This window comes from Trichosurus vulpecula, chromosome 1 (assembly GCF_011100635.1).
Source record: "Trichosurus vulpecula isolate mTriVul1 chromosome 1, mTriVul1.pri, whole genome shotgun sequence".
Lineage (NCBI taxonomy): Eukaryota > Metazoa > Chordata > Mammalia > Diprotodontia > Phalangeridae > Trichosurus > Trichosurus vulpecula.
The window spans coordinates 210120225-210133317 of record NC_050573.1 but is presented as its reverse complement, the minus strand read 5'-3'; the positions used below and the strand labels follow the sequence as shown (position 1 = coordinate 210133317).

At 33.7% G+C, this 13093-nt stretch overlaps 1 non-coding gene across 1 annotated transcript; it reads left to right on the top strand.

The window, feature by feature from the left end:
* Nucleotides 1-733: 733 nt before the first annotated feature.
* Nucleotides 734-842, top strand: LOC118835036. The gene has a single exon (XR_005009400.1). It is a non-coding gene; the product is annotated as a U6 spliceosomal RNA (small nuclear RNA).
* Nucleotides 843-13093: the final 12251 nt, after the last annotated feature.

Below are 13093 nucleotides of genomic sequence, written 5' to 3'. Positions count from 1 at the left end.
GGAAAAGGCATCAAGATCTGATATCACATTGGATATGTAGGCAACTGCACAATTAGGAAACCTAAATTACTGGCTTTTTTGACTAAGCATGAAAAAATCTAGTAGCCATATTCCATGAGCATAACAGGCAATATTAATTTTAGATCCTTCAAGAAAAAGAGCAAAAAGACAAATTTTTTTTTACTACTTTATGGTACAATTTTAATCAAGTAAAATTATTCCAGGACAGTTCTTTAGGGCCAGATATGACCTCCTCCCCTTTTACTAAGTCAACATAAGGGCAAAAGACATTTTTTTTCTCATGAGGGAAAGATAATTTGTACTATTGCCAAACATTCAGGAAAAAAGTGTCAAACTATTCACTTTTTTGTAAATGTCACAAAAATGTTTTTGACAGTTTTGCAAAAGGTGTTTTTGCCTTCCATTTATAGCAAAACAGATTTTTAAATCACTGAACTTGCCAGTCTAATGTGTCAGCTCAGCATATTCTTGCTTGAAATTTACAGGATTATTTAATTAATGTTCATAATACCATTGATAATGGTAGTCTGATAAGGATAACAGAGATACCGTTGGTAATATGTTATAGGAATGAATACAAATTCCTCTTCCTGTGAGAAGGAAATATTCTAATAGATTTTATAATTCTTAATGTAAATGAAAATAAAGGTATTGAGAAGGTATAACATAAATAAATATTCACCTTATATTTACTTTAGAAAACTATTAAAATGTGTGCTTCAGCAACACATATACTAAAATTGCAAAGATACAGAGAAGATGAGCATCGCCCCAACACAAGAGTGACAGGCAAATTTATGTATGAAACCTTCCATAATTTTAAGAAGTGAAATATGTTTCAGAAAGTCAATAGCTTGGAAAAGGAGGGAAAAAATCGGGTGTAGAACATAAGTCCTTAAAAATACAATTGACTAAATGTTGGTGGGGGGGGGAGGAAGTACACTGAACTAAACAGCTTCTTAAAACGTAGAATTGACCAAAATAAAAGGAGGCATAAAAACTCACAGAAAGGAAAACTCTTTAAAAAGTAAATGGGGCAAATGGAAAAGCAGATACAAAAGCTAACTGAAGAAAACAATTCATTAAAAATGAGAAATGGACAAATGGAAACTAATGACTCCATGAGATATCACCGATCAGTCAAACAAAAACAAACAAATGAAAAAAATAGAAGAAAACATAAAATGCCTCATTGGTAAAAACAATTTACCTGGAAAATACATCCAGGAGACAACAATTAAAAAAAAAATTGGCCTACCTGAAAGCCATGATGATAAAAAGAGCCTGTACAGAATCATTAAAGAAATCATCAAGGAAAAAATGCCCTGAGGTCCTAGAATCAGTGAATAAAACAGTCATCAAAAGAATTCACCAATAACCTTCTGAAAGAGATCCTAAATTGAAAGTAGGAAGGAATATTGTAGCCAAATTCCAAACTTACTAGGTCAAAGATAAAATATTACAAGAGGCCGGAAAGGAATAATTTAAATATCCTGGAACCACAGTCAGCATTACACAGGACTATGCAGTTTCTACATTATAAGATCAGAGGATGTGGAGTAAGATATTCCATAGGGCAAAGAACTTTGGATTGCAACCAGGGATCAATCACCCATAGAAATTGAACACAATATTTTAGGGGAGGAGATGAACATTCAATGAAATGGGTGACTTCCAAACCATCCTATTAAAAGGACCAGAGCTCAATAGAAAATTTGATCCTCAAATACAAGAGTGAAGAGAAGCATGGGAAGGTAAACAGGAAAGAAAAAAAAACATGTTATTATTAATAAGGGCAAATTGTATACATAACTACAAAGAAAGATGACACTTGCAACTACTAAGAACTGTATCATTAGAACAACATAGAAAAAGGGCTTGAATATAAGTTGACTTTGATGTGATGATAAAATAATCTAATTAAGTAGTGAGAAAGGATTGTACTGGGAGGAGAGGAAAGGAGGAGGCAGACAAGGGTAAATTATATCACATTACAAATTACATATAATAACGTGCCATTGAAAGATAGACTAAAAATTAATTGGAAACTAAATAATCTGATCCTGAAGAAAGAGTGGGTCAAACAACAAATCACAGAACAATCAATAATGTCACACAAGAGAATGACAATAGTGAGACAACATACTAAAACATATGGGATACAATGAAAGTTGTTCTTAGGGAAAGTTTTATACCTCTAAATGCTTACACAAATAAAATAGAGAAAGAGGAAATCAAGGAATTGAGCATGCATCTAAAAAAAATATAAAAAGAACAAATTAAAAATCCCCAATTAAATACCAAATTGGAAATTCTGAAAAACCAAGGGAGAGATTAATAAAATTGAAAGGAAGAAAAGTATTGAATTAATAAGTAAAACTATGAGCTGGTTTTATGAAAAAATAAATAAACAAAATAGATAAACCTTTGGTTAATTTGATTTAAAAAAAGGAAAAAAAAATAAATCGCCAGTATCAAAAATGAAATGAGTGGATTCACCAACAATGGAGAGGAAATCAAAACAATAATTAGGAGCTGTTTTGCCAAACTATATGCCGATGAATTTGACCGGCTTAGTGAAAGAGATGAATGTTTACAAAAAATGTAAATCACACAGATTCATGGAAGAGAAAATAAAACACTTAAATAATCCCTTTTAGAAAAAGAAATTTAAGAAGTCATCAATGAACTCCCTAAGAAAATATCATCAGGGCCAGATGGATTTACAAATGAATTCTATAAAAAATGTAAAGAAAAAATAATTATGATACTGTATTAACTATTTGGGAAAACAGGTGAAAAAATATTCTACCAAATTCTTTTTATGATACAAATATGGAGTTTATACTTAAACCAGGAAATAACAAAGCAGAGAATGAAAATTATAGACCAATTTCCCTAATGAATATAGATGCAAAATTTTTAAATAAAATTTCACCAAAGAGATTACATCAACTTATCTTGAGTATAATAAAATATGACCAGTTAGGAATTATACCAGAAATCCAGGGCTGGTTCAATATTAGGAAAACTACCAGAATAATTGACCATATCAACCAGAATAATAACAGGAACCATATGATTAACTCAATAGATGCAGAAAAAAGCATTTGACAAAATGTGACAGCTATTCCTATTAAAAAACTTTTGAGAGTATAGGAATAAATGGAATCTTTCTTAAAATGGTAGGTATCATCTATCTAAAACCATCACTAGCATTAAATATAATGGGAATTAGCAAGAAGCAATTACACAAGATCAAGGGTGAAGCAAGGATGTCCATTATCACTACTGTTCTTCAATATTGTACTAGTAGTGTTAGCTTTAGCAAAAGGAGAAGAAAAAATAATTATAGGAATTAGAACAAGCAAAGAAGAAAAAAGCTATCACTCTTTGCAGATGATGTGATGGTATAGTTAGAGAATCCTAGATAATCAGGTAAAAAATACTTGAAACAATAAACTTAACAAAGTTGCAGGCTATAAATAAACCCACATAAAACATTGGTGTTTCCATGTATTACTAACAAAGCCCAACAGCAAGAGATGGAAGGAGAAATCCCATTTAAAGTTACTGTAGACATTATAAAATTTTTGGGAACCTTTCTGTCAAAACAAACCCAGCAACTATATGAACACAATTACAAAACACTTTTCACACAAATAAAATCAGATCTAAATAACTGGAAAAAATATTAGAGTAGGCTAAGCTAACGTAAATGATAAAAATGACCATTGTACCTAAAGTAAATTACTTATTCAGTGCCGTACCACTGATACTACCCAAAAAATATGTCACAGAGCTAGAAAAAATCAATAACAAAATTCCTCTGTAAGAACAAATGGTCCAGAATATCAAGGGAATTAATGAAAAGAAACACAAGGGAGGGTAGCCTAGTCACACCATCTTAAATTGTATTATAAAGCAGCAATCATTAAAACTACTTGATACCAGCTAAGAAATGGAATGGTGGATCAGTGGACTAAATTAGGTACACAAGACACAATTGTCATGACTATTATGATCTACTATTTGGTAAATCCAAAGACTCCAGCTTCTGGGATAAGAACTCACTATTTCACCAAAACTGCTGGAGACACAGGAAAATAGTATGGCAGAAATTAGGCACAGACCAACATTTTACACCCTATATCAACATAAAATCAGAATTGGTATACGATATAGATATAAAGGCTGATACTATAAACAAACTAGGGGAGCAAAAAATAGTTTACCAGTAACATCTAGGGAAGGGAAAAATTTATGATCAAAAAAGAGATAGAGAACATTATGAATTGCAAAATGGATGATTTTGATTACAGTAAATTGAAAAGTTTGTTGTTGTTGTTGTTGTTTTTGCACAAATGAAACAAATGCAGCCAACTTTAGAAGCAGAAAGCTGGGAAAGAATTTTTATACCCAATGTCTCTGATAAAGGCATTGTTTCTAAACTATATATAAAATTAAGTCAAATTTGTAAGAATATCAGTAATTCCCCAATTGATAAACGGTCAAAGGATATGATCAGGCAATTTTCAGATGAAAAAATTAAAGCTATCTCTAGTCAAAAAATGCTCTAAACAACTATTGATTAGAAAAATGCAAATCAAAGTATCTCTGAGGTACCACATCAGGTTGGCTATCCACCTATCAGATAAGCTAACATGACAAAACCAGAAAATTATAAATGTTGGAGAGCATGTGGGAAAATTGGTAAACTAATGTGTTGTTGGTGGAATCGTAAACTGATCCAACCATTCTGGAGAGCAATTTGGAACTATGCCCAAAGGGCTATAAAACTGTGCATATTGACCCAGCAAAACCACTTCTAGGTCTGTATCCCAAGGAGATCATAAAAATGTGAAAAAGACCCACATGTACCAAAATATTTATAGTAGCTCCTTTGTGGTAGCCAAGAATTGGAAATTGAGGGGATACCCATCAATCGGGAAATGGCTGAAGAAAATGTGATATATGAATATATGATATATGAATACTATTGTGCTATAACAAAAGACATGCAGGCAGACTTCAGAAAAACCTGTAAAGATTCATATGAACTGATGCTTAGTGGACTAAGCAGAACCAAGAGTTACTGTTACACAGTAACAGTCCCATTGACTATATGTACTGTTAAGCAGGGTGGAACATTTTTTTACTGTTTTGTCTTTTAGAAAGCTGAAGCGATCAAGTGCCTTTTATTACGTCTTGCCAGATGCTAACCCCAGACAACACCCTTTTGCTGATTAGGTGTGAAGCCTTCAGGCACTCACAAGGGTATACAAACTCAGAGGTTAGCATTTTGGGGAGCTCTCACTCACTGGAAGAGTGTCATGTGATTCAACTAGACAAGACTTTGGGCAGTTGTTGTTAACAGCCCCCCAGCTTGAAACCCAAATATTGGTGTTTCTCTGGTAACTATGTATTATGGAAAAACTGCTGGGATAGAGTGAAAGGAGTTCATGGTCAGCCACGACCCCAAGGGCTGTGGAGGTGCTGCAGCTCTGAGGCTGCTTACAGAGCTACAGCTGTAATTACTTCCGGCCCCAGGGCCACCTGGTGGGAGGAATTAAGTGGCAGATAACAGTGGGAGATCTGGGCCGCAATCCTGGTTGGAGGTTCTTGGGGAAGAAGGAATGCCGGTGTGGCAGAGCTTGCTGTGTAGAAGTATCTCCGAAAACAGCACTGCAGTCCCTCCAGTTTGGGACAAAGTGCTCCCTACTCTACAAGCAGTCATACCCAGACAAAAAACTCAAGGGTCAAGTAGTTGGCTGGGAACATGAACAGGCAGATAAAACAGTCTCAGATTCAGACTCAGACTTTGGAATCTTTGATGACAAAGAAGACCAAAATGGACAGCGAGAAGAAGTCAACAAAGTCAAAGAACCTACATTGAAAGCCTCCAAGAAAAATATGAATTGGTCTCAGGCCAGGCAAGAGTTCAAAAAGGATTTGGAAAAGCAAGTAAGAGAAGTAGAGGAAAAATTGGGAAGAGAAATGAGAAGGATGTGAGAAAACCATGAAAAACAAGTCAATGACTTGCTAAAGGAGACTCCAAAAAATACTGAAGAAAATAACACCTTCACAAATAGACTAACTCAAATGGCAAAAGAACTCCAAAAAGCCAACGAGGAGAAGAATACCTTGAAAGGCAGAATTAGCCAAATGAAAAAGGAGGTCCAAAAGATCATTGAAGAAAATACTACCTTAAAAATTAGATTGGAGCAAGTGGAAGCTAGTGACTTGATGAGAAATCAAGATATTATAAAACAGAATTAAAGGAATGAAAAAATGGAAGACAATGTGAAATATCTCATTGGAAAAACCACTGAGATGGAAAATAGATCCACAAGAAATAATTTAAAAATCATTGGACTACCTGAAAGCCATGATCAAAAAAAGAGCCTAGATATCTTCTTTCAAGAACTTATCAAGGAGAACTGCCCTGATATTCTAGAGCCACAGGGTAAAATAGAAATTGAAAGAATCCACCAGTCACCTCCTAAAAAAGATCCCAAAAAGAAAACTCCTAGGAATATTGTTGATAAATTGCAAAGCTCCCAGATCAAGGAGAAAATACTGCAAATAGTCAGAAAGAAATCATTTGAATATTGTGGAAACACAATCAGGATAACCCAAGGTCTAGCAGCTCTACATTAAAGGATGGAAGGTCTTGAAACAGGATATTCCAGAGGTTTATGGAGCTAGAATTAAAACCAAGAATCACCTACCAGGAAAACTGAGTATCATGCTCCAAGGCAAAATATGGATTTTCAATAAAATAGAGGAATTTCAAGCTTTCTCAGTGAAAAGACCATTGCTGAATTGAAAATTTCACTTTCAAACACAAGAATTAAGAGAAACATGACAAGGTAAACAAGAAAATCATAAGGGACTTACTAAAGTGGAATTGTTTTGTTTACATTCCTACATGCAAAGATGATGTGTGTAATTCATGAGACCTCAGTATTAGGGTAGCTGAAGGGAATATACATATACACATATACATACATACATACATACATATGTAGATATAGATATAGATGTAGATGTAGATATAGATATAGATACATACAGAGGGCACAAGGTGAATTGAATCTGAAGGGATGTTATCTAAAAATAAAATCAAATTAAGGGATGAGAGAGGAATATATTGAGAGAGGGACAAAGGGGGAGATAGGATGGGGTAAATTATCTCACATAAAAATGGCCAGAAAAAGTAGTTCATTGGAAGGGAAGAGGGGGCAGGGGAAGGGGAATGAATAAATCTTGCTCCCATCGGATTTGACTTGAGGAGGGAGTAATATACACAGTCAATTGGGTGTCTTACCTGACAGGAAAGAAGGAGGAAGGAGTTTAAAAAGTGAGGATGATAGAAGGGAGGGCAGATAGAGGGAGGAGGTAATCAGGAGCAAACACTGTTGAAAAGGGACAGGGTCAAGGGAGAAAATTGAATAAAGGGGGACAGGATAGGAGGGAGCAAAATATAGTTAGTCTTTCAGAACATGAGTATTGTGGAAGGGTTTTGCATAATGATACATGTGTGACCTATGTTGAATTGCTTGCCTTTTAGGGAGGGTGGGTGGGGAGTGAAGAGGGGAGATAATTTGGAACTCAAAGTTTTAAAAGCAGTTATTCAAAAACAGTTGGTTTTGCATGCGACTGGGAAACAACATACAGGCAATGGGCATAGAAAAATATATTGCCCTATACGAAAGTAAGGGAAAAGGGGATGGAGGGGCATGGGGTGAAAGAAGGGAGGACCAACTAGGGAGCAAGGCAATCAGAATATATGCCATCTTGGAGTGGGGGGGGGGGTAGAAATGGGGAGAAAATTTGTAATTCGAAATCTTGTGGAAATCTATGCTGAAAACTAAAAATATTAAATTAAAAGATAAATAAAAAAATAAAGTTGAAAAAAAGCAAAGAAAAGCAGATCAAAGAACCTGTGCTGGCAGCCCTTCTGTGTGCTCATGTTATTGGTCTTACACTGTCAGGGTAGCAGCAAGCAATATTGTTGTTACACTATCTTTAATAGACTTAGCTCTTCTCAGAAAAGCAAGGATCTAAGACAACTCTAAAAGACTCACAACGGAAAATGCCATCCTAATTCAGAGAAAGAACTTTGGAGTCTGAATACAGATTGAAGGATAATATTTGCTCTCCTTTTGTTTTGTTTTGTTTCTTCTTTCTTGTGGTTCCTTCCTTTAGTTCTAATTCTTATTTACATGATGACTAATTTGAAAGTGTTTAATATGAATGTAGAGCCTGTATCAGATAACATGCTGCATTGTGGATGGGGGAGGAGGAGGGAGAGAAATTTTAAAATTCAAAATCTTATGGAAGTGAATGTTAGAAACTAAAAATAAATAAATTATTAACAAAATTTGACCTCATATCTTCCTGACTTCAAAAACAACACTGTACACAATACCACATAGCAGCCTCTAAATACACAAACAAATTCTGATTAACATCAAAATACTTTTGTTGCTTAAAGTTCAATTATTTGAAATGATATCAATATCTAAGAATTATAAAAGAATGTACAATGTCCCCTGCAGATGCATAGGGACTTTTTACTGAAAAAAATAGAACTAAAAGGGATCTTGTCTAAATTATACCTGAACATGCTTTCTTTCTCAAAAATTTTAAATGTATTTTGGTCACCTTAAAACAAATTATTGTAGCTTTACTACCTGATTTTTGGAAACTCTTTTTTATTCATTCAGACAAATACTGAAAATTGTTAATGCTCTTTCTCTTCACAAGTAATGTCAGTTCACAAAAGAATAAGAAGAAAGGCGTGTAAGAAAAAAAAAATGACCATCCCAGGAAAAAAATACAGATTTTGATAAAAGGTTTAAAATAGACCCTAAACATAGGCAGAGGGTTATTTAGAGTACTTAATGGCCAATGGAGAAAAATTCTGATGACAATTTGGATGTCACCTTAAAGAGATAACTTTTGCACATCTACAATTTAATTCAAGATCAATTTCCTTCATCTATAAAGTGAAAAAAGAATAATGGCATGTTCATTGTAATAAAATGGTGATGAAAGCAACATTAAAATTCATGGTTGCTAGTAGTTTCTAAATTTCCATTGGCAAATACATTTTAAGTCCTTAATAACCAATATATGCCTTATCAACTAGACTACCTCTATATTAAATTGAACAAAATCATTCATCAAACGTGAATTGAGTTGTACTATATGCAATACAGGAAGTAAAAAGATAAATAAAACATGGTCCCTAACCTTATGGAACTTGCAGCTAGCAGGTATGACAAAACACAAACACATGTACGCAGAAATATAATGCATGTTAGAATATGTTGTGGTGATTTTTGTTGTTCAGTCATTTCAGTTTAGTCTGACTCTTTATGATCTCATCTTAGTGTTTGTGATTTGCAATTTCCTTCTCCAGGTCAGTTTACAGATAAGGAGTTGAGGCAGAGTTAAGTGACTTGTCCAATGTCACACAGACAGTAAGTGTCTGAGACTGGATTTGAGCTCATGAAGATTAGTCTGGTTATTTCAATCCCAGCATTCTACCCACTGGGCCCCATACCTGCCCCATGTGAGAACACTTTAAGTCCATAAAGGGAGTGCAAAAAAATTGTGAGTTAAGTGAGGGAGAATTAAATACCTTTTGGGAGATGGGGAAAAGGAGTCAAGGAAATTTTATAGAGAAGGTGGTATTTTATCCATGCCTTAAAATAATGAGAAGGATTTAAATTGGAAAGAACTGAGTTAGCAGCCATTTCATGGACAGGATATCTGGTTCAAGTTATATGAGAGATGACCCAAGTGAGAAGCAGATTTTTTTGTAAGTTTTAATATGCACAACTTTCCATGCCACTTAACTTTGAAAGGTAGATGCAATACTTACTATAATGCAAATATAATAAGTAGCTTATGATTATTCCTCCATAAAAGTTTTCTCTCTTTTTAGGCAATAGTAATGAAATAGTTTGAAATCTATTATTAGCCATTTGTAAAAGAAACGAGTATCATTGTAATGGAAATTATATGTGTTTATGTGTGTGTTTGCATCTGTGTGTATGTATGTATGTATATATTATAACTCTGTGGCATGACTATACTTGGATTAATCAATGCTAACCTGGCTCATACACAGAAAAGGAAAATAATTAACCCAAGCTCAGACTTTCAGTAAATGAAGAAGCTAAAATTGTTTGTAGAAACACATATACATATATACACAGAGAATGCATGCATGTATATACATATGTATATACACACATATATATATATATATATATATATATATACACATGTATATATGTGTGTGTGCTTGCATGTATGTGCTTCTTTTTCATAAGTTGTACAGAGGAAAGATTTTAATCTTCCTCGATTCTTCCTTCTAATTCTCACCATTTTCTATTGAGCTGTGAGGCAATCAGATTCTGCATGATTTCTCCAGTGTGACTGGTATTAAAGCATCAGTGAATACTAAGGTGCTTCTCATTTGTCACATCCAAGTGAAAAGAAAATGGAAAATAATGGAGGTGGAAGGGGTAAAAATAAAAATACAAATATCATTTCCTTTGGGAAGGATGAAAAAATATATTTAAATGGAGCATAACTGCTAAAGTTAATCATTTGAAAATGCTTCCTCAGGAAAAACTGGCAAGATTAAAGTAATAGCACATACATACTTTTAAGAAGAGAATGAGAGTACAGTGTATACAGCTACAAATTACATGAAGCTTTATTTTCAGAAGAAAATGTCTTGTGACCAACACTGAAGATCTAGTACATTTGTAAAGTCTATGGTTAACTATCCATAGGCAACAGACATTTGTCAATATGTGGTTTGTCAGTAGGGATCTATGATGGGTATTAGTTTCTTTGACAATCACTGTCTAATTTAATTTCTATATCCTATTTTAATTTTCACCTCAGTCCCCTGGTTCTTTCACAGCTTTGTCTGTCTCAGGTAGATTTTTGCTAATTATCCTTGGAATTACTTTCAGTGCCAGTTTTGAAACTGCAACATTTTTTCAAAGCAACTTATCAGATTAAGCAAATAAGAGTATTTAATAGAAATAATTATAGACCATTAATTATGGATCCATGAAGCAGGAGGTCATTGCATTTATATATAAGCTGATGAGAAGGGAGAAAAGCATGGATTTATTCATCTTTGGATATCTCCGTAGTCAGCCAACTTTATTGTTTCAATAAGAATTTCAATGATGCCATGGGAAAAAAGTGTACTGCCATATTTTAAACTTGTAATAAGTTTGGTAATATGGTTTTTCAAGTAAAATGGAAAGAAAAAAAACTTTTCGAAAGATACCAACAACATCTGAAGCTGTAAAATACTAAAAGAAAGTATCTCTTAGGTGTTATTTTTGGTGCCTTTTCTTTAGGAAAGAATGCCAAATGTATCGAGTATAACTTCTCTGTAATCATTTCATTTCATCTTGAGAATTCACTGAGTAGTTTTATCCTGGTTGTGCTTAGTTAGGGAAATAGTCCAAATGTATTTCAAATAATTTAAAAAGTCTTAAATGGGGATTGTCTTGACCCAAAGACTTAGATCTATTGTTCCTGACAGATTATAGGAAATCATTTTGGGGTGACCTACTGTATGTACCTTTGCTTCATTTTCATTAAGGTACATACTGTCATTCTTGTGTATATTCAAGAAAATATGTTGCCTCCATATGAAACATAGTTTTTAGTTCATTTGTGAGAAATAAAATTACTCTTTTACATCATTGAATATCCATCACTCAATTGTTTAATGCAATCTTTTCTGGTCTTGCTATCTTTTGATACTGTTTTTTTTCACAATTATTGTAAATAGACTCTTACTCAGGGTATTCATAGTGAACTCACTTTGATGTTGCATTGCCCTCCATATCTCTGCCTTTAGAATCATTTGACACTTTTCAAGGGTCCATCACTCATCAACCTCTAGATGGCCTTTCTTGGTTGCCCAGGTGCCAGTGCCCTCCCACTTGGAATACACACACACACACCCATGCATACACACAGATGCACACACGTGTATATATGTGTGTACATGCACATGTATGTACACATACACATAATCTGTGCAAATACACATTGTGTGAAATTGTACATTAATGCATAGACATGTGAGCGTATGCTTTTCTCATAACATATAATAAATGTATTACTCATTCAATTATATTTATTTTAGTTTTAATTATTTATGAGCTTATTCTATTCTTTACCATCACCTTCCTGACAAAGGGAAATCACTTCAATCAAAAGATAATTTTTCTATTGGCTCTTTATCCTCAGCCTCTAGGACAGGGCCTACAACATAATAAAAGCTTAATAAGTGCTTGGTAACTTGTTCTTTATTGTAAAGGTAGGATGCATTTTAGAAAATGAGATATGGGAGTAATCCAAAGACACAGTCTGACACATAGTAGGCATTCAATAAAGATTTAGGGACAATGAAAGATGAATGAATCTTTCATTGAGATTTCACACAACCCAGATTAGAACTGTTCATTTCAAACTATGTTCTGAAGTAATTTATTAGCACATAATAAATTTGAATTCTCAGTTCATTTACAAGTCACCTACCATAGAAAACACTTTAGCATGGGTCTGTATGCTTCACTACACTTGTCTTATTAGTTTACAGCTTTGAATCCCATTTTAACTTATTTGCTAGCTGTGAAGGTGGTATTTAGAATCTGTTTGTAATGCTAATATTTCAGTTGGGAAATATCTATTTTAAATTCCTTATGGATTCATAAAATTATTTTTTCTGCATTTTTATATTTTTCTCTTTTAGTAAATGAAAAACAAACCTGAATTAATATTATTAGTAATCGTAGGTCAATAAAAATCTCTGGAAATACACATTCATAGACTCCTGGGAGCCAAAGACATTGACATTAACTAAGATAAGAATGTTATACTAGGACCTAATATAACAATTGAAGAATTATGTTGAATCAGAATGAATTTAGGACCATGGGCTGTTTTTTGTTCCTGAGAAAATACCCAGATATATTTATGTGATAAGCTACTGGGAGCTATTTTATTTGGCCAA